This window comes from Pelodiscus sinensis, chromosome 1 (assembly GCF_049634645.1).
Source record: "Pelodiscus sinensis isolate JC-2024 chromosome 1, ASM4963464v1, whole genome shotgun sequence".
Lineage (NCBI taxonomy): Eukaryota > Metazoa > Chordata > Testudines > Trionychidae > Pelodiscus > Pelodiscus sinensis.
In genome coordinates this window covers 113,132,039-113,158,868 of record NC_134711.1, presented here as the reverse complement: position 1 = coordinate 113,158,868, position 26,830 = coordinate 113,132,039, and the positions used below count along the sequence as shown (strand labels likewise).

The following is a 26,830-nucleotide window of genomic DNA, read 5'->3' as shown; positions in this document are numbered from 1 at the left end:
GGTGATTAGTGTAGAATACCATAGTATTTTTTATATTTATGTCTGGCCTGCGCAGTGCATGCGTGTATGCATTATTTATATCTACATCTCTATGTGATTATCTTCAGTTAACTTGAAGGACAAAGGTTGCTGTAGTCCTGTTTACTATTGGTGTAAGACCCTCCCCTGCCACTAATGCCCACCCCACCAGTGTAAACAGACAGAGTAGCCCTCCCTCTAATTAGTTGTCTTTAAGGCAGGGCTAAGTGGGCTCAGTGGGGGGGGAAGGCTTTCTTGGGCCCCTCCAAGCTTCTCACTGGCCCTGGCAGACCGAGTGAGCGCATCCTCCAAGAGGCACCGCAAACTCTCTGACATTATGTCCACGGGTTATCATTATCATCTTTTTTTAAAAACCCAATCGATCGCTCCCGACCACAATGATGCTTCAGGGCATCTCTCTCTCTCTGCTGGGGAGTGATTGACCATTGGGTATCATTAAAGAGGGGAGGTGAGCAGAGGGAGGTGTGGAGGGGAGAGAAAGACAGAAGAGGCAGTGGTAGCAGCAACAGCTTCAGCTCCTCCTTCTGTGTTTCTCTCCCTCCTGGACTCCACTGACCTTTCACTCAGGAGCCAGCTGGAGCTGAGAGAGATTTAATTGAACGGATTCCTCAGATGTGTTTGGGGTTTGGGTGATGAAGGAGCAAGAGAAGGAGGATACTGTACTGAAAGGAAAGAAGGGAGTGGGGGGGGGGGCACTTTGGATGACCTTCAAAGGCTAATTGCTCAGCTCTTCCTAGGCCTTTTGCTGGGCTTCAGCTTGCACAGGGGACCCTGTTGTTTGGTAGAGCCGAGGCTCCCCCCCTTCCTCCACCACCCTCCCCGCTCCCTCAGAAGTGCAGCAGCAGTGGTGTCTCCCCTGCGACCCTCCCGGTGCAATCGATAGCAGTCGAGCCAAAGTGGCCGCCTCTTTCCCCTCCGCCTCTGTCAGGCAGCACTGCATTAACAGGCAAGGCTCATCCTAATTTCCCAGGCCTCCCTCATTAATCTGAGTGAGGGAAAGAAAAAAGGGGAGAAGAGAATGAGAGAGAGAGACAATGAGAGCGCAGAAGCTCTGAGGCTTACCTCTTTAATGTGTATATTTAAAAAATAATAAACCATGCCCTTCTCCAGTTTAAGTTTTTATTTTTAAATAATAAAATAAAATAACCGAAGGCCCCGTTCAGCAAGAGAAATCAAATCCTGCCTCTGGCACTCTTGCACTCGATTTTTCTTCCATTGTTTGTTTGTAGAATTTTACACCTATACAATATAATCAGATTAAGAGTATTTGTGCCCCCTTTCCTCCATTTCCCTCCTCCCTCCCTTTCCATCATGCCAAATCAACACTCTCTGTATTTTTTTTTAACATAACTAAAAAGGAGTGAATGAATCTCAGCTGAGTTAAATGGGTGACAAGGGAGATGGGCAGAAGGAAATTCATCCCTTCTTGTCTTTGAGAGCAATTTAATTAGGCCCAGGCCCCCTGTGAGCGGGTGAGGAGAAGTCTGGGGGGCTGGCTTGCCGTAGTTTCCTCTGAAGGCAAAAGCGGCCTTGGACACACATACAGAGAAAGGATTTTTAAAGGATCATGTAAGAAGATCAACAGATAAGCAGCTAATTTTGTGTACTTAGGGAGCAAATGAGCAAGCACACTCCCACTGGAATAGCCAGAGTGATGGGATGAACGAGAGAAAAATAAAAGGAAGCAAAGGAAAGATCTTAAAGTATTTCACTATTAATTCTGATTGCCAAAATTAAAGATTTATACTGCTTGATAGGGCACTCCAGCTGTGGCTTTTATAGCGAGTGTGTGTACATATATTTATATACATACATAGATAGATATAGATTTTTTTTCTTTATACAGCTCAGTTATTTCAAGAATTTTCATCAGAAAACCACTTTTAGACTAATTGGAGTCTGTGGAGAGGAAACCTCATTTTTGGTTCAAATGAATTTTCTGAAAATGTCATTTGATTCGGGAAATATGACTGATCTGCCCGATTTCTTGATAAGAAATGAAATGAGCCGTTGTCCTTCAGGATATCATAGACTTGAAATGGGGGATTTTATGGTTAATGCCATCAGATAGAAGTGTCCTACTTTGAAAAGAGAAGTCCATCAGCCCCAGGGAAAGGCTGAAGCCTGTATTTCGTCTCTAAATCCACAGCTGCAGTTACAGCTGGCACACAGCAATGATAGATTTTTTATTCTCAAGCAATAAGTACAGAGTAAATGGCAATAAATAACAAAACAATTAATAAAAAAGAAAAAATTAATAGTTTCTCACCTTGCAATTTTTAACTCATAGTGATTTCCCTCAATGAAATGGTCAGAATTGACCACTGAGGCACAATTAACCCTTTACATTACAACAGCCTGCAGTTTAACTATCTAACAGGCAGTGAACCTGTACTTGTCTTCATTGTCCCATTCAGCCATCGGCTAATTAAGCCTCACAACATGTGATGCAAAGATATAATGTTCTCTCCATTTTACAGATGCAGAAACTGAGCAAAATTGGTTAAGTGACTTACCCAAGGCCACAAAGGAAGTTGCTGTCAAATCCAAGATAGAGACTCAGGAGTTTTTAGTGGAGCACAAACAAGAACTTGGCAGGAAAGTCTTGCTATCATTGGGAACATTGTCAAGATTTGAGAGGAAACGTCAACATTTCAAAAATCTTCATGAACTGATCATCTGGAAAAAAGAAAAGATTCAGGTCACTCAAAATAGATGCAGGATAATTTTAAAATGTTTCATTTTGATTTTGACCATTAGGTTTTTAATTTTTTTACCATAATTATCTTTAATTTCAAAATCAAAAGCTATTTCAATCAAAAACACAGAATTTTTCATTAAAAAATGTCAAAACAGGATATTTTGATTATTTTGAAAAAAAAAATTCCCAAAGCTAATGAAATTAGGAATGGATCCTTTTCCCAGAACTTTTTCAGTTGTAATCAATCAGCATTTGCTGACAAAAAATACATTTCATCAAAAAATTCTTGACCTGCACATATGCTGATGCTTCTCCATTGAAACTTGTATACATTAGAAACATTGCCATTAGGATGAAGGATGCACAAGTAGATGGGGACAATAGAAAAGGGAATGTGAGAAGGACTGATAATTGTAAACAGAGGGAGGATTTACTATTTTCTGGCTACAGACATTATTGAAGAAGTGAACTATGAATTGTTTATTAAAGAGGGAACACACTTTATAAGGCTGCTGGTATAGCTGCACAGAAAGATACTTGAGAACTGCCACCCCTTTTGCACAGAGAAGGCCCCAACTTGCGAAACTGGATCTGGATCCGGATCCAAGCTTCAAAAGCAATGAATTTTGATTCAAGTCCCTTTACATTCACCCATATGGAGAATGCCCAACCCTGTTCCAAATCCTGCTGCCAGTGAAATCAATGACCAACCTAGCATTGATTTGAGAGGGTCTGCATCTGTTCCCAAACAGTGATTACGTCTTTTATGGCCTGATGCAGGTAAGGTGGCCAGATGCTGCCACAATATGGATAGAGTTGTTAACATGAAACTTTAGAAAAATCAGTGGAAAGGCAACTATGAGAATGGAAGGAAAGAGTCACAAGAAAAATCATAGATGCACATATTTAGATGGATGGCATTTTTTAAGGGAACAGAGAATATATATGAATATGTATACATAGGTATGTATTGCCACTGCAGCTACCCTTATTAGTGGGAAGGAAAATAGCAGCTCCTTTACTGACAGCTTTTAACCAGTTTCGCTTCTCAATTAGTTGGGAGACCGACCGTTTCCTAAATGCACAAAATGGAAGCAGCAAGATGATGTACTATCCTAACCTTCCTTTGCTAAACAGAAACAAATGGGCCTTTCTGTGATGTATCACTGAGTGTCCAAAATGCCGCTTTGTGTTTCTAAATAATGTCATGTTACAGCTTTCAAGGGGTGTGTTTTTTTTTAAAAGGAAATAAAATCTAAAACATGCTAGGCACAGTTACTCTCCTTCTGGCGCTAGACTCACACAAAATGTAGTGCAAACAATTGGATTAGCGCCCACTCCCCTATCCCTATCTCTCCCATAATGACCACATGTGCAGAGAGGACTTCATTGGCATAAAGATAAAAAAAAAGATTTATTGTAGCCATTGACTACTGCCAGGACGAGGTAATTTTTTCTGGCTCCATTACTATCTAAACCACATCCATACTATCTAGGCTCTCCATGAGGCCTCGCCTGGACTAAGCAGTCCTGGGGGTAAGGATGACAGGGTGCCTGACTGCACTATCCCTTCATCTCAAGCCACTCAACAACCAAAGGTAAAAGTAAGCCGGTGTGCCCCAGTAAGAGAGTGGCTGGCTGGGGGTGAGTCTCTGGATGCTGCTGGCCAAGGTTCCCATGTTGGTGCTGGGTCTGGGTGGCTTCTTTCCCCCTCTTCTACCATAGAAGCTCCAAACACCCCCTCCCTATGGCTACCAGCCCAAGTGCCAGACTGCCAGGTGCAGGGGGCAAGGCCCCAGCCCCACCAGACCCAAACCAGGATCCACAGCCCCTGGGATCCAAGGTCCAGCCCCAGAGCTCAGGCAGCCAGGCAGTGAAATTGCCACCCCAGCCAACCCTAATGATCCAGATTCTGAGCAGCACAGTATCTACCACCACAGCAAGCCCGAGGGATCCAGTGGCCGGGGATCACAGTGGCTGCATTCCCAGCACCAAGCTCCTCCCAACCCCTGCCCTAAAGCCCCCCACACACCACAACCTCACTGCACCCTCCACCCTCTGCCCTAAGCCCCCATACCTCTCAACCCTATGCCCTGCATCCCCACTCCCTGTTCTGAGCTCCCCACCCCTCAAATCCCCTTCCCTGAGCCTCCACCTCTGCACTCCATCCATACTTAAATTTCTGACAGGTACTGGCATACCTCAATCTCACAGTCCCTTGCCCTGAGCCCTCACCCACAGGAGGTGGTTGCAATCTGACAGTACCTGTAAAAATTTTAAGTTACTTTCATTCCTGTTGGCATCTCTCAGTCTGACACAAACTCCTGCTGTGATGGCAGAGGTGGAGACTGGGGCAAGAATTCTGTCCAGCCATTTGGAAATCAGCCCGTTGTAAAGCCAACCCTTCCTCTTCTTGAAGTTGAACTTCCCACCCAGAGGTTTTCTCACAAGGTGAAGAAATCTGGGGAGTGGGGCTTTGTGCTAAAAATGCCTGTCCTAGTCTTATGCAATGAAAATATTTCAGTCCCCCCGAGTCAGGGCAAAACAGGATTGCAATTAATACTCAGAAGTTTAAGCACGGTGCTAGAGATGGAGGAGAGAGTGTCTAATGCAGTATTGTTCCTTACAGTAGATTCCCCAGAGCTTAAACCAGTCTAGCTTTAATTGACACAAGCAAAGGGATTTCCAACATAGTCCTAGGGAGACCGTTCCAAAGCCTAAGAGTAGTCACTATTAAGAAATAGATCCTGACATTCATCCAAAGTTTTCCTTTGCTCAATTTCATCCCACTACACTTAGATATAACTCTTTATACCACATTCTACAACATAAAGAACAGGCTGCCAGTAGCTTTCCTTAGCAAAACATTTACAGACAAATTCACTGATGTGCACCAAATACGCTCTTTTCATTGGCTAGATACAAGTATATGATATACAGTATTCTCTGAGCACAACATACATTTGTTTTGTACAGCAACTGCTGAATAAAGAGGAGACCAAAAAGAATTACAATGGTAGAGACACTGATGTACAAATAGTTAGAGGAGCAGAAGTGGAGATCACATAATTCAGCCGCAGATTGCACCCTCAAGAAATCATGCTGAGTTTCCCAACAGGTAAACATCTTGATAAATCCTTATGAGTATGATGAAAGCAGTTTGCACAAATATCATAGGAGTACATGGTGGATAAAATCCAGGATACATCAATTCTTTCTAGTAGACTTTTACAGCACTGCATTTAGCTGGAGATTCAATAAGAGTCTACTGCAAACAAGCTCAGTTAGTCCACTCCAAAATAAAGGTAAGAAACTTAAAAGAAAGAAAAATAATTACAATGGAACTGTAATTTAGCAAATTGCTCTCTAAATTTTGACAAAAGTAACAGAACCTGTTATCTTCAAAGTTCTTTATAAAACATTGACTCAACAAATAATACTTTAGCTGCACAGTCACCCGGAGGAGTAGGTAAGTATTATCCCCAGATGGAAGAAAAGAAGCACAAGGGCCTCATTCTTACAGATGCTGAGCAGCTGCAGCTCTCAGATTTCAGAAGGATTTGCAAATACATGCTGCTTCTCGGGATCAGCCTCTGTAAGGGCACATCTACACCACACAGAAGATCAATGCTGCCACGGTCGATCTTCTGGGTTCAATTTAACTGGTGTAGTGTAGACCTGCTAGCTTAAATCGGAGTGCCTGTTCTACACCAGTACTCCTACTCCTCTCAAGGAGTAAGGGAAGCCAAAGGGAGCATTCGCTCCCATTGACCTCCCACTGTGTGGATGGAGATTTAAGATACATCAACTCCAGCTATGTAATTTACATAGGTGGAGTTGCATCTCTTACCTTTGACTTTCCCATGTAGTGTAGACCAGCCCCAAGTGATTTTGCAGGAGTACAGAAGATATGATGTTCTGTGTTAGGAAGAAATCTTCAAGACAGATTTAGGATTTGTGTTTGCAAAATCCAAACTTTACACTCTCCCTAGCAAAAAAATCCCTCTTTATTTTTAATTGGTCTGTATGTCACCTCTTTAAATAGCCAGCGACAGAAATACAGTGAGGCTGTTAAATAGTTGCCATGCTCGGCATTGCATTTAAAAAGTCTGTATATATCCCTGAAGTGCTTTCAGATGTTTTCAGATTATAAAGTGTGTATAAACTGTGCATGCAGGTTATTTTGCAAACTACAAACCTGCACAAAGAATAACAACACTGAATTGTAAGATTCTGGATTAGCAAACAAACAGGAAGACAAGTTACAGTTAACAGTGCCATTGTATCCACTGCTCTGTCATAATGAATGATTGTACATGTCTTGTAATGATGTTCCCTATTGTGAAATACTATATGTATTAGTGTCAGTCAATACATAGATGCAACGCAGGTTGAGTTTAAAATTTATAGGAAACAACCTCAAAATTTTCCCACTTTTGATGGGTACATTTTTAATGTTATTTTTTTCAAGGTAACAAAATGTTGATGAGTGGAATAAAAGCCACTGGCCATGTGGAGCAATAACTTACACCCTGTAAGAACACAGAAAAATTGGAATATATTAATCCATATTGTATTTTGCAGTGCTTCTATAATGCCATACTTCTGGCACTTACTCAAGGTATTTTTTTCTTTTGCAGGGTCGTACCATATTTAATAGAGTAGGCAAGAGCAGAAGAGAGTTATTTAAAAATTAATTTTGTGTCTCAACAAAAAAAAATCTAAATGTAGAAGAACTTATTTTGCTATTTGAAAACTACAGTTTGCAATTTCAGAATAGAACTCAAAACTGTTGCTTTAAAAAAAAAAAAGATACAGAATTCCCTAGTGTGGACAACAGCTATAAATGGGGCCCAGATCATCATATTTCACCTTCCACATGCCCATAGCATCAAATATTAAAACTTTGGGCCTCACACAAACATCTCCTCTGTCACAGATGATTCATCCAATCCTGCCATACACACTCTTTCCTGTTTCTCATCTTCTTCAAAAGTACCATTCCATATTGGATCTGCCTATAGCCAGTTCTGGGTAGCAGTGACTAGGGATAAACTTGTTTCAGATAAACCAACATAAAGTTATTTTGCATCACACCCCCTACAGCTAATGCGAAGGGATGCCCCAATCCTCCTTTTCCCTCTTTATTCCAGACTGTGCTGGCCTCACATCCTGTCCTCACAGGGCATGCTGGCTTATACAGAGCACTGTTGGCTCTTACAGGTACTTTCCACCCACTGAAGAATGGTTCATTAAACCCTCCACATCAGCCATTTCTGGAAGGGCTCCACAGAGCTGCTGGGAGTCTGCCTCCTGGCTATCACATACCTTGATGATATGTAATAGACAGGGAGACGGTTGAGATAAAAAGGGTGAAATGACGAGCTCAGAAAAGTGACAAGTTTTAGAACCTCTTCTCCTCCGTGCTTGGACCTGTTAAATCTGTAGTTAGTCACTGCCTCAGGGAAGACTGGGCTCCTTAGCACATGTCCTTGTCAGGATCAATAGAGCAAGGGATTGACTACCCACATGCTAATGCCTGGGGAAACCTGCCACCAAAACTGGGGGGGGGGAAATGAAGCCAAACACGTATTTAATTTGTTTTATAAATGCCATATTTTTTAAAAAAAATCATTTATGTATCTGAGTAGCCTCAGGGGTTTGTTTATATTTTTCATTTACGAATCTCTCTCAGGCCCTTTCTTTGCCGGAAGCATGGTGGGCAAAATCAGGAATTCCGGCTTCCCCAATGCGTTTGACAACTCTATGGATTATTCAAGCTTTCCTCATGGAATGCAACACAAGAGTGGCTGAATAAAAATAAATTCATACTTGCCATACAAGACTCACACAGAGTAGACAAATATAACTGAATTAAGACTCCCCCAACAACTCTGAGAGGTAGCCAAGTATTGTTATCACAATTTTACAGATGGTAAGAGAGAGGTACATTTTTCAAAAGTGCTTGAAGTGACTAATAGTACATCAATGGGACTTAGGCGCCTAAAAACTGAAATCACTTTTGAAAATGAAACTTAGGCTCGAAAATCAATTAGGGCTTACAACACTGGATAGAATAACAGCTAAATACATATAAATAATGATTATAACAAGAATGATTAAAGAGAACATGACCTATGAGGGAAGACTGAAAGTTTGGGGATTGTTTAGTTTGGAAAGGAGACCATTGGGAGGGGACATGATAGTGGTCTTCAGGTATTTAAAAGGGTATCACAAGGAGGAGGGATAAAAATTGTTCTCTTTTGCCCCTGAGGATAGGACAAGAAGCAATGGGCTTAAAACTGCAGCAAGGGAGGTTTAGGTTGGACATAAGGAAAAAACTTCCTAACTGTCAGGGTGGTTAAACACTGGAATAAGTTGCTTAAGGAAGTTGTGGAATCTCCATCTCTGGAGGTATTTAAGAGTAGGTTAGATAAACATCTATCTGGGATGATCTAGATGGTACTTGGTCCTGCCATGAGGGCAGGGGACTGGACTCGATGACCTCTCGAGGTCCCTTCCAGTTCTAGTGTTCTATGATTCTATGGCTGGGCCTAAGTCAATTTGGAAAATGGGATTCAATTTCTAAGTCATTGACAAAGTGGGTCTTTGCCCACGAAAGCTTATGCTCCAATAAATCTGTTAGTCTATAAGGTGCCACAGGACTCCTTGTTGCTTTTGGAGATTCAGACTAATACAGCTACCCCTCTGATACTTGATATAAGTCACTTAGGAATTTTTTAAATTTTACCCAGAGAAACTGCATGCATTTGCTTTCATCATACTTTGTGGCTTGGGTCAAAGCAGGGATACAACCCAAATCTTCTTACTCCCAGTCACTAGCCTTAATTAGAAAAACCCAATATTAATACAATACCTCTGTAATCATTAGTGTAAGCTTAGCAATCATTGCATCAATGGCAGTAACAGGATAAACAGGTGGTTCTCAAATGGTGGTCTGTGAAGAGATGGCTGGTTGCACGGTGCTGGCTCCCCTTAATGCAGTGGTCTACAACCTTTTCAAGCATGAGATAAGTTTTTGAATTTAAGTGCAATGCAGGATCTACCTTAAACCCAAATACCCTTGCCCCATCCATTCTGAGGCCCCGCCCCTGCTCACTCCATCCTCCTTCCACCAACCTTCCTGTCATTCACCAGGGTGGGACAGAGGGTTGGGGCATAGGCACTGGTCTTGTGGATTTAGAGTGTGAGAGGGCTCTTTGCTGAGACTGGAGCAGGGAGTTGGGGTGCAGGAGGAGTCTCAGGGTACAGGCTCTGTAAGAGAATTTGGGTCCTGGGGGCTCAGGGTTGGGACAGGGATTTGGGATACAGGAGGGGGTACATGACTGGGGCAGGGGTTTGGAGCTGGCTCCATTTGGACATTGCTTATCACAGGTGGCTCCGGGATGGTGGTGCAGTGGGGCTAAGACAGGCTCACCCCGGCCCCGGCCCTGGCCCTGCACTACTCCAAAAAGCAGTCAGCAAACTCCATGTTTCCCAAGCCCTGTTGTCCCCCCCCCCCCCCCACCTACCATTCTGTGGAGATAGGACCCTGTATTCTATCTTCCCTGTGCTGCCCAGTAAGCAGGAGGCTCCCAGGGAGGGCAGCTCCAAGGCAAAGGGCAGGAGTTGCACAGCAGTGGAAGGAGGGCATCTGAAATGCTGTGCTTGATAGCCACTTGGCCAAACCAGTCAGGATCACCTGTCAGAGGCTCCAAGATCTACCAGTAGATCCCAATCTACTGGTTGGTGACCACTGTCTTAATGTTTTCAAGAAGCTAAATTCCACTAAGAGACAGCTAAAATATATTAGATACTTTCTATTACTTTTCCATATGAGCAATTGCTGCAATTGTCACAGGGAGGCTATGTGATGACTAATGGAGAGAAGGTGGCCGCACTATCTTAAATGGGAAGGAGAGTGGTTCATGTGAGAGACTCTCAAGATATGTTTCATGCTAGGAAAATGATGGAGAACTCTTAGGATAGGCTTACTGCAGTTAATCAAGATATAGGGAAATTTCCTCCTACCTGCCTAATGATTTCCAGTGGATTTCATTCAACAGCAGAAAACATGAACAGACACAAACGATATAAACCCCAAAAAAAAAAGATTAAAAAGAAATTTTAGAATACCTTAGGCAGGCTTAAGGTACTCAATTCATACCTCAAAATGTAACCGGAGTCAACATACCTTAAGTCAAGTTTCAGTGCCATCCTAACAGCAGGAAGTCAGTGGGAGAAATGCTCCCATCGACTTCCCTTATTCCTCATGAGGAGGAGGACTACTGGTACCAACGGAAGTGCCCTCAGCATTCCATTTAGCAGGTCTTTACCAGACCCACTAAATTGAATGATGGAACATCAAACACTGCAGTGTCAATCTTCCTGGTAATGTAGACATGCCCTTAGTAATCGATACAGTATACTTACCTTAATTGTATCATTCCCAAGGAAGAAAAATAGTTGATGTGGGCATCTCCCAGTTTAGCCTGAATGGAACTATGTGTCGCTTAATAAGGACACTAATTAGCCCTATTTTTTCATTGGAAGATAATGACAAGTGTTTTAGTTGCAAGGAGTCCTGTGGCACCTTATAGACTAACTGAAGTGTTGAAGTATAAGCTTTCGTGGGCAAAGACCCACTTCGTCAGATGCATGTGTTTTAGTTGTGCTTGACACAAGCTAAATAGATGCGAAAATTCTAAACCCAGGTCTTTAAATAGAGGAGGTGCCCAAATGTTTAAGAAAAGACAAGATGCATGTGAATATCATTGTATAAGGGATATTACACCTAACAATAGTAATATAATGCTTTTCATGAACAGATCTCCAAGTCCCTCACCATTGTGAGGTAAAGAAGTGTTATCATTTTACAGATGGGGAAATGAGGCACAGAATTTTACCACCTCCTGGACTGGTGCCCTAACCGTCCTTACCATACCAGATCAGACTAGTGGTTCATTTAATAAATAATCCAATCTCTGGCAGTGGCCAGTATTAGATGCTTCAAAGTTGAGGGCAAGAAATCAACAGTCCAAAACAGATGAACATGTCCATAGGAAAAGTTTCTTCCTTACTTCCTGTCACGCATGGTTGACTCATTTTCAAAGCATGAGGGTTAATAACCTTTTACATTTTCTTCAGTTCATGACTTGATGTCACCTAAAGACTTTGCAGAGTATATTTTCAAATGGCTGTCTCCCAATAGGACTGCAACATAATACTTTCCTTTAGACTTTAATGGTGGGCATGGGCTTCTCACATATCTAAAGGGATGGTAGTTATTCTATTAATAGTACTAGCTTATTCAAACCTGCTCCTTTTAGTTACTGTTGCCACCTCCCTTGGTTGCTCAGCCTTTCCCCTCACCTGTCTTCAGGAGCAATGGCTATGTTAGCCCGTCTACTCGCTTTCCCCTCTTATTTTCCTCCCCTGATACTGCTAACATTTCTTCTTAATTTCTCTCCTGCCCCTTCAACTGTGTCTCCACCCACTTCTAACTGACATGCCATTCCCCTCCCTCTTCCCCACAAACATTTCCATCTATAGCTTCCCTCTGCTAGATGCTACTCCATCCTCCATTCTGCCTTCTGAGCCAATATTATTTTGATTTTAAGCAGCAATCCCAACCAGCCTGCTATAGAAATCTATGAAGAAACTCCATTTTAACCAAAATAATCCAGGAATGGAGGAGTTATTAGAAATAATGTTCTGTCCATTGCAGTACCTTATTAAAGATGATTTTACTGTACAATATTTATTATTAGAAAGGGAAAGGATGTCAATTATTTGAAGACCACGTTTTTACAAATCCAAAGCAGGGGAAAGATTACTGTCTGCTAAATGCTTTGTTATCTTAACATGCCTGCAGGTGGCCTCAAAATGTCAGCATTGCCTTCCAACCAGTGCAGGTAGACATCAGTCCAAAAAGTGGCACCTTCAAGAAAGAAAACCCCAAGAAATGGCATCAGACCTCTTGTGTTTTGTTTTATTTTTGTTCTCTCCCTTGGCCACATGCTTCTATAGTGTTAGGTTTCTACAACTTAGAATTGCTGACGCTTAGTGCTACCCATTTTTAGTAAGGAAGAATTGAAAGCCCTAATTCTGTGCCTGACTTCAGTGAGGCTCCAGAAACTTGCCCACCACAGGCTCAGTGCTGTAGATAGGCCACAAATCCAGAGTGTCACATCAGCACGTCAACAATCAAACTAGCATGTTTCTGGAGGTCTTATTTATTCCCCTTGCGTAATCTCTGTCTACCTCCAGCTAGAGGGGAATCTTGTCATCATGAATATCCACATGCTGAGTGGGCTAAATTCAGCATCTTTCAGAGTTCTACTAAGAATGCTCCTTTTGGATTAGCTGGCATTGGTACCCAGTAACACAAGCCTCATTGTGTCACCTCCATAGTGTTCTTTACTCTTGCGGCAAACTAACGGGGAGTAGACAGAGGGCCAGATTTCTGTCCCGTGATGCGAGGGTCATCTATGGAGTTGCCCTCGATTTACACCAGTGCAACAGAGTCAAAATTGGCCCAGAAGCAGGTTTCAAACATAGATCTCCATTTTATTATGCCACTAAACTGGGACTCATCTATTTTGTGATCCTTGCTTAAGGCAGTATTTCTGAAAAAGCAAAAAGAAAAGTGGGGTCACAGGCAGGTTACTGTATTAATTTAATACTTGACTATATTGTGGAACTTCTGATCATATCTACCTCCCTAGGTTACCTTGCCATCTTTCTGACCAAACAAAACAGAACACTCTTGCCCCATCCCTTCTTTGAGGTCCTGCCTCACTCACTCCATTTTCCCGTCCCCTCCCCTCTACCCCCCCGCCCCACACACACAGACACACACATTGCTCGCTATCCCCTGCCCTCATTCATGTGTTCATTGTCACCAACCTGGGGAGGTCCCCTTTAAAACAGCTGTTCTGTTGAAAACTGGACACTTAGCAACCCTAGCTCCCTACCTGCATTATGTCTAGTGAAGAGCTTCATTTGGTAGTTATAAAAAAATGGCCAACCAATCAAAATGCTTTGTACAGAATGCTTTGAAAAGGCAGTGTATCATGTCAGAGAATTCACGGGAATGGAGTGACAAATAGAAATAGCATAGGTGTAATCTATTCTCATTACAAGATTGCTTCAGTATAGTCTACATCACATACCACAGACAGCTTCCAATACAAATTTACCTTCCAGTGTGACTACAAAATGAACAAATGGGTAGCACAAGGAAACAAGCATGTGCACAAAGGGCTGTACCTTATATTCATCTGCAGAAACTGTGGTACAATTTTCTTCTGTTGGTTTTATCACTGGCGTAGAGTTACTAAAATATCTGATTATTTCAAAATGACAGCAGCATTGTAGAGAATTATGCTACCAACTAACAATTCACACTATATAACCCAAATCTGCATTGATGTGCTACTATAACCTCCCATTTCTCTGCAAAGCATGTGTTTGTGTCCAGTTATTTTCTACTACAAAAATTTACTCAACATTACTCAGGTCCTTAATACAATTAATTTTGGGTTTGGTTTTTTTTTTTTTGAAAATAGAATGAAAATGTACATGTGTAATTTAAATCATTGCTCTGGAGTGAGGCTGGGGATGAGGCATATAATGTGCAGAATGCCCTGGGGAGAGAGGACAACCACAGCCCTCTGTCACTGCAGCAGCTTGTGGCCTGGTGAGAAGTGCTTCTCCATGGCTGCTACAGCTCCAGCAAGCACAGCCAGGGGACAAGTGCGTGTCACCCAGCTGGGGCATGTTCAGGTTCATCTGTCCCCTGCCCTCCTCACCCAGAGAGAAGAATGCAGCAAAAAGTGTACTTTCCCCTCACTCCCTCATGAAAAGGGAACAGTCAGCAATGTGCCCAGAATAAATCCAGGGTAAGAGGATGGTGAGGGAGCTTCAGACCCCCACTGTCCCTGCAGGGCACCTGGAAGGTGGAACGCTCAGGACTGGAGCAGTCTAGGATGAGACGAATGCCCCGAGCCAGCCCTTTCACCTGTCTGTTGATTCTGTCTCTTTTCAGTTTGGTTTTATGAGAAACAATCCCATTCTGGGCACATCTCATTTTCCTGGAACAACCAAACCTTTATCTTGCCTTCAGTTAGAAGAAGAAGCTGCATACCAAATGTGCTGGTCCTAGCTCTTATCATTTAGGAGGAGTTCTTAGACAGACAAACTCTCTTAAATATATAGTAGATATAAATATTGTATTTGTGTGTACATCTTTTTCTAAATCTTTTTAGTTAAATTGGTGCTTATCAAAGATACTGGATCACTAGCCCTAGAACAGGAACAGAGGAGTAAAAATTCTCCACAATACCCTACCATTCAATTTATTCCTGACCTAAGTGAGCACTTCTAAGGTTATTGTGCTAGTTCCAAAAAGTGCTGTGTAAGAGCTAGATGTTAATTATTAATATTATAGCTGGGGCTAATCTGCAGAGACAGTCAAAAGAAGGTGCCATTGTGCTAGCAGTAGTTTTGTGAAGTAGTTTTCTTTTTACTGACTCCTAGACTAAGATGTCGTACTGATTACAAATAGGCCAATAGGGTGAGGTCTCAACCTGCAAAGCCTTTTTATTCCCATTCTCAATCCCCTGAGCTAGTGTCAGAGGACATGTCTACACTGCAGTTACAAACCTGTGGCTGGCCCGTGCCAGCTGGCTGGGCTAGCAGGGTGCAGGCTAAGGGGCTATGTCACTAGGGTGCAGATATTCGGGCTCAGGCTCTAGGTCTGGATCGTGCAAAGAGGAAGATGTCCCAGAACTCTGAACATTTACACTGCAGTGAAACAGCCCCCTAGCTGCAACTCAGGTCAACCAGCACTAGTCAGCTGCAGGTGGCTCTTTGCAGTGCAGGCATCCCCGAAGAAGCATTGAATGGGGCATAGGATACTTGGTCAGGGCAGGTGAGTTCTATTCTATTCCTAGCTCAGCAACACATGTGCTGTGTGACTTTGGGGAACACATTTCACCTCTGTTTCCCTTCGCATCCTTTCTTGGTTTAGAGATCATCAAGCTCAATGGGTCCTAATCTTGCTTAGAGCCTTTAATACACGTGTATTTTAAATATTCTTTAAATTACAGTGATAAGGTCCTGATTTATATCCCATGTCACTCCGGTGATCTAATGACCGGTGATCTAATGCCCAAACTGAGTGATTGGGCAACAAAATGGCAAATGAAATTTAATGTGGATAAGTGTAAAGTAATGCACATCGGGAAAAATAACCCCAACTATATGTACAGTATGATGAGGGCTAATTTGGCTACGACAAATCAGGAAAGAGATCTTGGTGTTATCGTGGACAATTCTCTGAAAACTTCCACACAGTGTGCAGCGGTGGTCAAAAAGGCAAATTGGATGCTAGGAATTATTAAGAAAGGGATAGAAAATAAGACCCAGAATATTTTACTGCCCCTGTATAAAACTATGGTACGCCCACATCTTGAATTTTGTGTACAGATGTGGTCTCCTCCCCTCAAAAAAGATATTTTGGCCTTGGAAAGGGTTCAGAAAAGGGCAACTAAAATGATTAGGGGTTTGGAACGGGTCCCATATGAGGAGAGGTTAAAGTGACTGGGACTTTTCAGTTTAGAAAAGAGGAGACTGAGGGGGGATATGATAGAGGTATATAAAATCATGAGTGGTGTGGAGAGGGCCAATAAAGAAAAGTTAGTTATTAGTTCCCTAAATAGAAGAACTAGAGGACACCAAATTAAATTAATGGGTAGCAGGTTTAAAACTAATAAAAGAAAGTTCTTCTTCACACAGCGTGTAGTCAACCTGTGGAACTCCTTGCCAGAGGAGGCTGTGAAGGCTAGGACTATAACAGATTTTAAAGAGAAGCTAGATAATTTCATGGAGGTTAGGTCCATAAAAGGCTATTAGCCAGGGGATAAAATGGTGTCTTTGGCCTCTGTTTGTCAGAGGCTGGAGAGGGATAGCAGGAGACAAATCACTTGATCATTGTCTTCTGTCCATCCTCTCTGGGGCACCTGGTGGTGGCCACTGTCAGCAGACAGGATACTGGACTAGATGGACCTTTGGTCTGACCCAGTACGGCCGTTCTTATGACTCCGGCATGCAAGTCAGTGAAGAATTTGTCCCAATAAGCTGAGGGTCTGCTTCTCCACTTCATTAGACCTTGTGCACTTTCGCCAAGGCTAGGGCGGGCACGCACTCTTTCGGAAGCCCTGTATTCCTCATTTTATGAGGAATAAGGGCTCTTCTGAAAGAGGAGGTTTTCCCCCACATTTGGCCCCATATAGATGCGCCAAATGTCGGAAAAGCCTCTTCCAAAACCAGAAATTGGAAAAAGGTACGCAAATTGCAGTTCACAATATGTGTACCTTTTTTCGAAAATAACCTGCAGTGTACACATAGCCCAAGTTGACATTCATCACAACCTGGCTGGCAGCATTTTATATTTACTTTGTTCTCACTTTGACTATGCAAGGTGGTGAAAAATACTGTCATAATCACTGAAAAATACAGTATTTGGGCCAAATAGTGCAGTTAGTAGCAAACAAAGAATGGGGGGAAAGGAGTACAATTTGTCCCTGTGTTTTCTACATGGGCTCTAGATATAAATATAGTATTTTATGCAACATACTTTAGTTAAGCTAGGGATCTTTTCCTTTCTAGATCTCTTTATAATAGCTTAGAATATCTTTTAATAAAATCTTTATCTATATTATACACACACCATATAGTACCTGGTGATCTTTCGTCAAATAATGTGGCTGTCATTTTGTAGAAATATTGAAAGGGGGGAAGGTAAACATGCTACCGATATTAGTTCTGAAGTGCTGGGTAATCGTAGAGGGCCCTGGGCAAAAACAAATCATAGATGTGCAGTAGTCATAGCACATCTTGTCTTAACTTGTCTTTGTTAGTGCAAGTGAAAAGGTTAATGCTGTTCAATTCCGTCATCACAGAGTGAGGGACCGTGGCATCTTTGAAATCTAAACTTACCCACAGTGCAATTGATGCAATTCCTGGGAGAATCATATTACTTACAAGTTTGTTCAGTAATATGAATGTCAATTAACCACGTGCTGGTGCATTATATATAAAAAAAAAACCCTAACAGATTGTTGTTAGTATGCTTATCACAAGATAAAGCTTTGATGCTGTCTACCAACAGCATATGGCAAGGTCTCAGCCACCTACTAACCATAAAGGCTTTATCTTACTAGCCAAGGCAGATACCAGGAATGGGTCCCTGCAAGGGCTCCTCAGGAGCACGTGTGACAATTAAAAAAAATAAAAACTACCTTTAAAAGGGAATAACTGATGATGATTTAAATTCATTTCCAATTAAAATTCTGTGGGGCTACTTCCCCACTGCCTTCCACCGTCAGTTAAAGTGAGAACAAAGTGGGTATTAAATCTGCCAGTCAGGCTGTGATGGATACCAACTTGGCAAAAGTGTACATGATGACAAGGTGCAAGGCGGTGGCGAAGCAGACCCTCAGCTTATTCGGCTAAATCCTTCACTGACTTACACGCCAGCCGGCATCATTAAATCAGTGAAGTTGCATGGGATATAAATCAGAGCCTTCCAACTGAAATGTGAAGAAAGTTTAAAACAAAGCTGATCCTCTGGTATTCCCAAGTGATGCCCCTGCTTCTCCTTTTTCTCAGTAGGCTCCTGTTTGTTGTATGTTCTAACTGACCGGGGGCCGGTGGAACATAGTCATGATGGGTGAGACTCGGGTCAGAAGTCAGCACAATCCGACAAACTGAGCTAATTCCTGGTGTGGCCATCAGAAGGTGGTGCAGGGGTGAGTTGATCTCTTCACAATCCCCAGATGGCTTACGAGGCGCAGAGGACATGCAGGCATCAAATAATTTTTATACATGGTGAGGACCACATATGACTGAATTCTCTTTTTTTTTCTTCATGGATGGATGTGACTTTATAGGATGTTTGCTTCAAAGGATTAAATAATCTGACACCCTGCACAGCAGCACCCACAGTTGTGCAAAAGAGAAAACCCAGGTTTGCAAGTTCTTCCCTATATTGTTGAGAGATAAAAGGATTTGTGCTTTCTGTAGTAGGCTAGAGATACTCCTACTCCAATTCTACCCACCCAAAGATTATCACCCACTTTTTCAAGCGTGCCCATTCCTTTTGGGATGCCCATCTTGAGGAACCAAATGGGTGATTTTTAAGAGGTGCTAGGTACTCACTGCTGTCCTTAATTTTATTTTGAATGGGCAGGGCTCAGTGTCTCCGATATCCACATCCACGCCGTCTCCCATCGAGTACCAAAAAGTGGAGCACCCAAAAGTCACTGGATATTTTTGACAGCGTTGCCCTTTTTATCTCTGCGCAAAGCGCCCACATTGCACAGAACTTTCTCTCACGAGGAGGTCACCTCCTCTGCAGCAATGACCCACCTCATCTCTTTACCCTGATCATACGGGCATTCTCCTCCACCCTTCTGTCTCCAGTAAAGATTCCTCTAATACACAGCCAAATTCTACCTCACATGGTGGGAAGCCACCCATTTAAAGATGCTCTGGGGCTGCTAGTGGACGTGCTGTGCTGTAAAAGGAGCAACAAGAGAGATGATGGAGAGGATCACAGATTTTGACACCCTCTCTCCCCTTCCACCCACCCCACACACAGACCTTAGTGCAGTGGTCCCCAATGCAGTGCCCGGGCATTTATGTGCGCCCGCCAAAACATCTGGGCTGGCCCCACCCCTGGAGCGCGGCACATGAGTGGTGCCAGCCCCAGGTGTGCGGTGTGTGGGCGGCCCCGGGTGCGTGGCGCATGCGTGGCCCGACCCCCAGAAGCATTGCGCGTGAGCGGCTCCACCCCCAGACACCCAGCGTGAGTGGCCACGCCTCTGGTTGCCCGGAAGCCACGAAAGGTTGGGGACCACTGCCTTAGTGTATCCATGGGGCTTGTGGACAAAACATTTGCTTTCATTTGTGGGAGAAGGCAGAAGGAAGAAGAAATTCTGGGAGAAATGTCTGTGACATGGATGTTAGAGAAGGGTATGATCATTCTGGCCGATTATTATTTCTAAGCATGAAGACAACCATTAACGCATATTCATTCATTGACGGGGGGGGAGGTGAGGATAGGTATCATTTAACCAGGGAAGAAGGTAAATTTTATAATATTATACTTCTCCCGTCATGCCAAAATAAAGGTTGCAGTAGACAATGAAGCATTTACAGGGAAACATTTCCACTGTACTGTTAATAAAACATTACAGGATTCAACCTTCTATATTCAGGGAAGAGAGATATCCTTATGCTTGCTGTTGGTGTCTTTTCAAAAATAACTCTAATTTCTCTTACTATTTAATACGTGGCAAAGCTCTTGACAACTCTCACAGTCTTTATTAATTAAAGTCTAGGTGGTTGCAGCAGTATGAGCTGGAGTATAATCCTTAAGATTCGGTCTCCCCCCCAAAAAAGAAAAAAAATGGTGATAGTTCGCCTGACAACAGGGTAAACAGATTATTGTGTTATTGCTGGCTGATTGCCGGAGTTATTTTGGAGCTTCATAATTCATTTAAAGAGATTTTTGACATTTATGAAATGACTTCTATAATCAACTGACAGTGCAATATCCTATAATTGTTCAATTAAAAATGACTACTAGTGCATTCATTTATTAGTAGAATCAGATAATTGTCTTGCCACTAAAGAGTACTTCACACTTTGCGCATCAAATGGAAATGTTTGAGTATAAATCTGTGACACAGCAGCCAAAGTCCTGGGGATTTTTCAAGTGAAGGTGTAATTATTACAGGCCTCTGAAGTAAATATGGTTTCATGTGATAATCTTTCAATGGATTGTGTGTCTTACAAGACACACTTCTGCATAAACTATTGCAGCCGCTAAGATGGACATAAATACATTTCCTATGACCATAAAAGTTCATGGCATTTTAAAAATGGACAGTATAAAACTCACATTGAAATCACAATGCTGGATTCAGCTCTCTCCATTCTCATTTATCTTTTCTTTCCTTACAAATGCAAGTTATTACCTAGGTAAGGTGACCAAGAGTGACTGCATTGATAAATCATTTTTGTATGGGAGACTCCACTGGGATCTGAATTCACAAGGTACAATCAACACACATACACACACTGGGTCTAAGCCTGGAAGGTGCTGAGTGTGTGAATCCTTAAATCTAACTAAGTCAATGGAATATAAGACCTTAGCATCTTGCACAACTAGGCATGCAAACAGTTTCAAAGTACAAAACTTCTTTTCAGTATGGAACACTTTAACCTGCATCATCACAAACCATAAGCTAAGCAAAATCATAAATCAATTTTTCATTAAACAATAAAAAGGCACTTTATACATCGAGTAGGTTGAGATCATATGGAAAACTATGCAAGCAAATCACTCAAAGGCAAGCAACAGCAACCCTTTCACACATATAATGATTTTTTTTTTAATAATTATCTTTCCATTTTGAAGGACAACCTTTCAGAATTCTTGGCTAAAACTCAGAACTTACATTCTGATAGTGATAGCTAAACAAATCCAATGCATAGTCACTGGATAGAAGATAATGGTTAATTTGAGCCTGCTACCATATAGCATTCAGTAATATGTCATTTCAGATTTTCAATTAAGCTTAAATCCTTTTCCCCTCCCCGTATCATGCCACTTTGATAACAGCAGAACACAACCATATTTTTCATTTAGTCACAGTACCTAGATTTCACTATACTGCATTGCATCCATGGATCTCAACGTACTTTAACAAACCATGAAATGTCCTTTACAACATTTTTCTGAGTTAGCCAAGAGCTACTCTCCCCATTTTTAAAGATGGGGAGAGTTTGGGCACAGAAATGTTTTGGCCAAATTTCTCAAAATTCTCTGATTTTTGGAAACGACAATTTTAGGGTGCCTACTTTGAGACACCTCGGACCTGACTTTAATTCACTGTGCCAATTCACATCAATAAACAAAGGCAGGTATTTGGATCAACATCAGGCACAAACTGTTCACCCAAGATTCATTGGACCTTTTAAAAAACGTTGGTCCAGGGCAGAGCCAGAAGCAGTACTAGTTCCCACTCCTGTGCTCTAACCCCAGAACGTCCTTCTTCCCACTGGTAAAAAAAAATAAAAATCAATGGGCCCTTATATAAGACCATCTTCAGTACAAAGCTTTGCAAATGACCCATCAAGGATACAGTGTTTCAGCGACTGGATTATTTGCCTTTTTTATTTGTTGTTTTAAACTCATTTTTCTTCATGTTGTATGGATTTTAGAAAGACTTTTGATAAAGATGGTCCTGGCAGCTGGATGATAAATATTATTTTCTTAACCTGCCTAGCTTTGTCAGCCACCTGCGACTGCAGCCTGCCACACGTTGGAAGCAGCTCATTAACTTTCCCACAGCTTCCCAGGAGTTTTCCTTGTTTTCTTTCACCTTGGGTGTGTGCTGCCTTCTCGCTGAACAGTTAACGACATGAGTAGGCCGAGTGGGCTTTGGCACCACAAGCATAGCACGCTTCAGGCAGCCTCCCTGCTAAGGCTCAAAATCTCTCTTAAACACATTAAGCAGACCATTTTGGATTGATAGTGCAGTAATTATTCTGCTTCACCCTAAAAACCATCCTGGGGTAATTGGCGCAGAGGAAAATTACCCAGAGTCCTCTGCCACCTGGTAGTTAAGGAACGAATCCAAGGAAAGATAAGTGAAGCAGGAAAAAAAATCGGCACTTATTTGATTTTAATCTCACCACTTTGCAAGCATTTAAATTGCCTTAATCAGGTGGCTGGCTCCCAGCCTAGCTGGTAATCTGTTATCAAATTTGAAACTAGATTTTTTAAAATGTCAGTGTAGGCTGAGAATTGAAGTCTATTAACAGTTATGAGCCTCCCTCCTAAACTTCTATAATCTATGTATTAATGATCCCTTTTACAAAGCTGTCAAATATTACTTTATTACAACTATATATTAGTAACATCAGTGTAAAAGCAGGATTTAATTATTTATTACAAAAAAAAAAAAAAAGAACAGGATCCTCTCCCCCTCTCTCCACGCACACATACATACACACACAATGCAAACATTCTTAACACTGAAACCCGATTTTTCCGAGGCAATAACTTGAGTGTATGGAATAACCTTGATAAATGTAATTGAATTTTTCTCTGATAAGATTAACTAGTGGTAATTGTGAATGGGGAAGGTCTGACCCACACAAATGAGATGTATGACGAGCTAAAAATAATCAATTTTTCTTTCTCCCCCCCCCCCCCCAGATAAAAAATTGAAATAGCAATTTTGGGCTTGGCAGAATGAAGCATTTATGTCTGAAATGTTTTCGTATGTGCTGATTACTGCCTATCTTCTCAGTGTGTCTAATTGTGCTGAGCTCAGTTTAAAATGAGATCAACACATTTAAACCCCAGAAGGCTTAATTAAGGGAGGGACTTAATGCTTTACAAAAAAAGGAGGGGGGGGGGATTTACATCCTTTTACAAATGTAGCATAAATTTTACCTGTAGCCTTTCACTAAAACCTCCCAACACTGTAATGTCTATTGAATTGCATTGAAAAACAAAACAAAAAAAAATCACTCTGAATTACTAATCGTAATTAAGAGAAGTCTCTTTTTATGCTCCCTGGTCTTGGCATTTTGTCTCAAAGTTTTCTTGTCGAGGCCGCACCAATAAAGCAAACAAGAATGCAGTGCATAAGCAGGCTTCAAAGTCCTGTTTTAAAACTCTGCTAAAATACATGCTGGCTGTGCACTTTTCAGGGTTTCAGATTCCTGTCGGTGCATAGAGAAATACAGGTAAATGTAGACAGAGCATTCCCTTAACTTGCAAACTATTTCAACAGAAATAAAAATGTGTCCCTTATTCTTTTAATTACATGATGAAAGTCAATAAAATATGTATTTAAAACAATGCTACAGATCATTTTTCCTTTCCTCTCTCATTGTCCTACAACTCTGGGAATTGAATTTGTAGTACTGTAGATCAGGCTAGAATAGAACACCAGTGACAACTTGGTATTCATATTCACTTCATTGGGTCCTGTGTAGGTTCTGTGAAAGACTCTCTGGAAACATAAAATCTACTGACAATGAAATTAATCACAAAGTACAAAAAGAAAAGCAGCTGGCAACCAACTACTGAATAATTCAAAATGTGCAGATTTAAATTACTTGTCACCTTTAATGTATACATATCTACGTGCACGCTCACACACACATATTTGTGCTATAATCAGTAAATAATTCTTCACTGTCTATGAAATAAGTATTTTAATTCAGGATACTATATATTGGCGTTACAACAAAATTAAATACCAGTGGAGTTCTTGATTAATTTTACTGTAGTAAATATCTAAAGAATTAAACACAATAGGAAATAGATGTACCTTAAAAACAAAGATGCAAGCCAAAACCCACACAAAAAAGGTCTATTATAATAGTGCAGAAAGTTATCAGCAGAACCAATAAAAATCTGTGCCAGTAGCTCTGTCTGCACATACTAAGTATCTAATTAGTCATCAGGATCAAATACAATACGGAAAGAAAGTTAAGTCTCCTTCATTTATGTGCTCATTAGAACATGGATTATTTAAAAAGGGATTACATGAAAAAATTTCAGAAAAAAACCTTTACCACTGAGATCCTTTGTGAAATGTTGTTGATAAAGCTGTAAATCTGCACTGTGCAAGTTTTTTTAACATATATTTTCTTAACCAATAAAACAGACAAGGGCAGAAATGTGGCAGTCCAGAATGGCACACCGTGCATTCTGAAGTTTCTTAGTTCTGAGCTGCCCAGCCATCTATCCTCAAGAGCAAACAAGAACCTGATGTGCTTCATTTCTGTTTTTGACAACCTTTATTATTTCGTTTATCTGCTATTCGTAGTGAGATGTAAACATCTTACTTCCCAGTGTGATCCTCTTATCAGCTGTGGGTCAGTTTAAAATATTGGGAATCAATATGTTATAAAACATCAGCCAGCACACACACACAAAAAGACAGAGCCAGAGCAAATTCACTGAATGCCAAAAAATAAGAATCAACCATTAAAAATGTTATAAGACAATAAATAGAAGGCAGAAATGTATATATACACATACAAACCAAATAATGATTTGACAAGATATTAAAATACAAGGCCACGTACAGCGTAAAAGGCAATGAATTTCATGCAGATTGGCAGAACAACTCTTTGAAAATGCATGATAATAGTGCCCATCAACATTAAGGAAGCTGAGAGCTGGTGGGTGAAGCTGAAGAACATGTGCAGACACAATTCAGTGCAAACCTGCCTTGTTGTTTTGTTTTAATTTATTTGTCTAGGCGTTCATGATGGTTTAAAGGCTGAAGACAGCATTCTGATATCAGGCAGACAGGCATGTGTCATTGGCATTCTGTAGCACAAGATTAATAAAAATAAACTGGGCCTCCTTCCATTGTTTCTCCTTCAAATGCAAACCATCGTAAGATTAGGAGGAGGGCTGGTCAGAGGTGGGTTTTTTTTTTTTTTTAATGACAGAACAATTTTCCATTGAAGAAAGGCAGTTTTGTCAAAATCAAGACATCTTGGGGGGATGTGACAATTCTGATTAAATTTTCAATGGGAGAAAGCCTAAACAAAGCATTTGGACTTTCTTGTTTCATTTCAATAAGGTAGAAACATTTCATTTCAATGTTATTTCGGTTCATTTTGTTTTAAATTTTATATGATAGTAAATCAATCAATTAAATAGGATACATGTTATTTTTAAATATTTCAACATTATTGAAATGAAACTGATGTTTCTGAATTCAAAGTTTTCTGTGGTTCTATTTTGTGAAAAAAATCAACTTTTCATTCCAATTTCAAAATGTTAGAATTTCCCACAAAATAGATATTCTATTTTCTGGCTAGATCTACCTATGAATTAGTTTGTTACATGCTTTCTTTCTTCCCAATCACTTTCTTCCCAATTTCTTGCCAAATTTAAGAGTTTTTAGGAGTAATAAAATAATCTTAAAAATAATCTGGATTAGGAACTCTTTACATTTAGAAGGGTTTGGAAGACAGGATTTTTCTCTGAGGCTACGTCTATACTGCTTCCTTTTTCTGCAAAAGCCTATGAAAATTAAGCACAGATTAGCATATTGTTGCACTTCATTTGCATAATTAATTAGGGGCCTCATTTTTTCAGGAAGAATGGCTATTGCGCAAAGGGGTTTTGCGCAAAAAGGAGACAGCTACGTAGCTCCTTTTTGCGCAAAAGCCTCTTGCGCAAAAACGGCTCCTAATTAATTATGCAAATGAAGCATGGCAATATGCTAATCTGTGTTTCATTTGCATAGGCTTTTGCGCAAGAAGGAAGCATATAGATCTAGCCTCAGATCCATGTTTAACACATTATTGCTGTAAAAAACTAAAGACGTCTGTTCCTATTGGTCTAGCTGACTCAGCATACCAATACTACACTACCAAAAGTGATGTGTGTGTGTGTCTCTCATATATATATTAGAGATTTGTGCATCTCTTTGTGAATCCCTCTGTCTGTGTTCAAGAACTTCTACTAAACAGCAACAGCAACAGCTAGGACCACCAAATTTGGAATGCAGCTTCCTCTTATCCTAACTTAAAGCAGGGTCAGGATTTGGTTGTGCCAGGGAAATGGGAAGTGCTTGGAATTGTTTTCCATAACATGGAAGGAGAGGAGGCTAATTGGAGAGATATCATAGTGCATAGTGACCACAGGGGGCAGCAAGTGGAGAGGGCAGCTATACTGAAGAGTGACAACCCAGGACAGCTGTATCAGGAAGGAACTGACAGTTGGGGATGGCCTCACCATCTTGCTGGCCACCAGCCCAGGTAAGTGGGCCCTCCTTCTTCACACCCCTCTCCACCCAACCTTCAGTCCCAGACTCAGAGGGAGGTAATAGCCCCGTCAGCCCCACTCCCATGATCCCCCCCTTTCACCGGAGCATCACCAGAGCTGGGCAGCACAGCTCTACCCTACTCCTCCCCAGCAGAAGCCACAGCCCACTCCCCCAGCACCAGCCAGCCTGCATGGGTCCCTGCTCA

General features: G+C 41.4%; 1 long non-coding RNA gene across 1 annotated transcript in view; it reads right to left on the bottom strand.

Annotated features, from left to right (window-relative positions):
* Positions 1–1,144: 1,144 nt before the first annotated feature.
* The window catches only part of LOC142826621 (uncharacterized), a 70,902-nt gene continuing 45,216 nt past the window's right edge, over positions 1,145–26,830 (bottom strand). The window contains exons 2-3 of the long non-coding RNA XR_012900856.1: positions 2,556–2,718; positions 1,145–1,278 (exon numbers count right to left, since the gene is read on the bottom strand). This is a non-coding gene — a long non-coding RNA (uncharacterized LOC142826621). The remainder of the gene's footprint in view (positions 1,279–2,555; positions 2,719–26,830) is intronic.